This window comes from Musca vetustissima, unplaced genomic scaffold (genome assembly GCF_032173495.1).
Source record: "Musca vetustissima isolate MV318-11 ecotype Yass unplaced genomic scaffold, APGP_CSIRO_Mvet_v1 utg16282, whole genome shotgun sequence".
Lineage (NCBI taxonomy): Eukaryota > Metazoa > Arthropoda > Insecta > Diptera > Muscidae > Musca > Musca vetustissima.
The window spans coordinates 109,117-112,824 of NW_026875941.1; positions in this window are offsets into that span (position 1 = coordinate 109,117).

Consider the following 3,708-nt stretch of genomic DNA (forward strand, 5'->3'; position numbering starts at 1 on the left):
GCGTGGATTTTTATATAAAATATTTTTGTAGAGGCCTATATGAGGCGTGGATTTTTATATAAAATATTTTTGTAGAGGCCTATATGAGGCGTGGATTTTTATATAAAATATTTAAGTTTCGCTTAAATCCGCATAGTTTGTGACGTATACACAAACAACCGGCACGTTCCAATATCTTGAAATTTCCAAATCATTCCTCCATCTAAACTCGCTCGCTTATTATTTGAGTTCATTATTTAAAGAGAAGAAAAGAGTGAACAGAGATATTGGTAATTGATCGTCACGATCTACTGGATTATAGGCAATTCGTAGATCAATACAAAGAAATCGTTTGTTTGTTCGGTTGTCCGTCCATCCACTCGTTCATTTGAGAAAAACCCCAAACAATAAAATCAATGGTTAAAATGATTTGAACTAAAACAACAACAAACAACACAAATGGCTGGTTGGTGATCAAGACAATCTTAATTTAAAAAAAAAAATGACAATGAGGTAAAAAACCCAAAAAGTAATTTTGTTGGTGGCTTGTAGATTAGTCATAGCGAAGAAAAAGCTGAAAGCTTGAAAAATAAACATATAGAAAACGCAGCTGCAACTTAAAAATATACGAAGGTGTATGCAAGAATTACACACAAACATACGTCACTCTCACAAAAACAAATAGACAAGCTGTCAGAGACAAATCAAATTCTGAGAAAACCCAGAAATACAACCCTTTTCATTGGGAACTATCGAGCCGGTCTTTGAATTTCTGCGTATTTTTTGTTTGAATGGAATGCACAAAGACGTCACAAACTTTGATATAGAAAACGTCACACATCATCGTACATAATGAGGTGAAAGAATGGCAACAACAACAATATCAAGAAAATAATAACCAAACAACATCAGTTACTTTGATACCTAATATGGCTAAGAAAGAAATTCCAGCTATGACTTTGAGAAGAGAATAAGAAGTTAGTTAATTACGAAAGTTTTCAATAAAATAAAAATAGACGGGAAGAAAATTGAGAAAGAACTAAATTAAATTTAACGAATATTTTTTAAGGCCTTGTCTACGGCGTGGGTTTTTTAAAGAATATTTTTTTTCAAGGCCTTAGTCAAGGCGTGGATATATTAAAGAATATTTTTTCAAGGCCTTAGACAAGGCGTGGATTATTTAAAGAATATTTTCTCAAGGCCTTAGACAAGGCGTGGATTATGTAAAGAATATTTTTCAAGGCCCAATCCAAGGCGTGGATTTATTAAAGAATATTTTTTCAAGGATTATTAAAGAATATTTTTTCAAGGATTATTAAAGAATATTTTTTCAAGCCCTTCGAAAAGGCGTGGATTTTTTAAAGAATATTTTTTCATTGCCTTAGACAAGGCGTGGATTTTTTAAAGAATATTTTTTTCATGGCCTTAGACAAGGCGTGGATTTTTTTAAGGAATATTTTTTTTATGGCCTTAGACAAGGCGCGGATTTTTTAAAGGATATTTTTTCATGGCCTTAGACAAGGCGTGGTTTTTTGGAGAATATTTTTTCAAGACCTTATACAAAGCGTGGTTTTTTGAAGAATATTTTTTCAAGGCCTTAGACAAGGCGTGGATTATTTAAAGAATATTTTTTCAAGACCTTATACAAGGCGTGGTTTTTTGAAGAATATTTTCTCATGGCCTTAGACAAGGCGTGGATTTTTTAAAAAATATTTTTTTCATGGCCTTAGACAATGCGTGGATTTTTTAAAAAATATTTTTTTCATGGCTTTAGAAGAGGCGTGGACTATTTAAAGAATATTTTTTCAAGGCCTTTTCTAAGGCTTGGATTATTTAAAGAATATTTTTTCAATGCCTTAGACAAGGCGTGGATTTTTTAAGAATATTTTTTCAATGCCTTAGACAAGGCGTGGATTTTTTTAAGAATATTTTTTCAATGCCTTAGACAAGGTGTGGATTTTTTTAAGAATATGTTTTCAATGCCTTAGACAAGGCGTGGATTTTTTTAAAGAATATTTTTCAATCCGTGATTTTGTCCTTAAGAAAATATTCTTTTTTTTTCTTAAAAAAATCCAAGCACTTGAAAAAATATTCGTAAAAATCCTCGTTTCGCACCCTGAGAATATATTTTTTAAACTTTAACGTCTATATTTCGCATCGTCCTTGAAACAATATTCTTTAAAAATAGCTCCGATGGTCCTTCAGAAGGTATTCTTATATTCAGGATGTTACTTGACATTAGAAAACAGTCAGACTTGTAGCATGGATTAAAAAAACTAGTAAGGAAAGTAGTAAAGTCGGACGCGGTCGACTATATGATGCCCTTTACCACATTTGGTATATTCAACAGATGAATCTTAACAGACGTCGCATTTTTAAAGGACCAGTAAAATGAAATTGGATCCATAAACATGTCATTCTGCAACCGATACTAAATTTTTCATTTGTTCAGATATAGAAGATATATCTAAATCTGAACCGATTTTCAGGAAACTTAAAACACATCATTCTATACCTTATTCATTACGCTGTGCCAAATTTCGTGCAAATCGAGAGATATATAGGGACGTTACATTAAATCAGACGAAAAAATATATGGGAGCTATATCTAAATCAGAACCAATTTTTAGGAAACTTAACACACATCATTCTATACCTAATTCATTACGCTGTGCCAAATTTCGCACAAATCGAAAGATATACAGGGACTTTGGTGATCCACTTACATTAAATCGGACGAAAATATATATGGGAGCTATATCTAAATCTGAACCGTTTTTTCCCAATTCGTCCTTGAGCCAAATAAGTGACCTCTGCCAAATTTCATCCAAATCGGATCATAAACGCGACCTGAACTTTGTTCACAAAAATACATGGACGGACGAACAGACGGACATGCGTAAATCGACTTAGAAAGTGATTCTATGCATATTCTCAAAATTAACCATGTGCCTATCTCGTTTCCTTTTGCCTGTTACAAACATATTTGCACAAAGACATAATACCCTGTACCACAGTGTAGTGAATTTGATGGCCTTTTATGTCCTTAAAAGTCCTTAATATTTATTATATTTAGTTTATTTATATTCTCTCCCAATTATTTTGAAAAATTTTCCATCCATTCATAATTCCTGAATATGACCAAATTTATTTTTCATTGTTTTCCTTTTTTGTCTATTTTCCAGGAACAAGTAAACATAAATCAACATTGGCGTCCATTAATCAACAGAAAGACTTTCAGAGAAAATAGCTCAACTCAACTATAAATCAAACTCTAGAACTGGATAGAAATATTCACCAACAAACACCATTCAGAAGAAGAACAACAACGATACCGACCGACGAAAAACATACACCAATCAACCAACCAACCAACCAACATCCATCCTCCATCCATATTCACTCGTATGGCACTAAACTTCAGCGCCGTGCCGATATAGGATTTTCGGAAACGATTAACAACGTCCTTTATGGTTCATTAATTCGGGCAAAAAGAAGGAGAAAACAAAACAAAAAATCCTTTTCTTCCTTTATGGTGTAACAGGCATACTAACTGATACATCTTCCAAGCAATTTACACCCACACACAGATTCTAACAAGAACAACAACAATAACACCCCAATCAGAAGCAGTGGCCACAAGACAACTTTCCATCAAAAACATTGAAGCAACAACTACTACTACCACTTGTATAACAACAACAACTACTACTACTACGACTGGGAAGA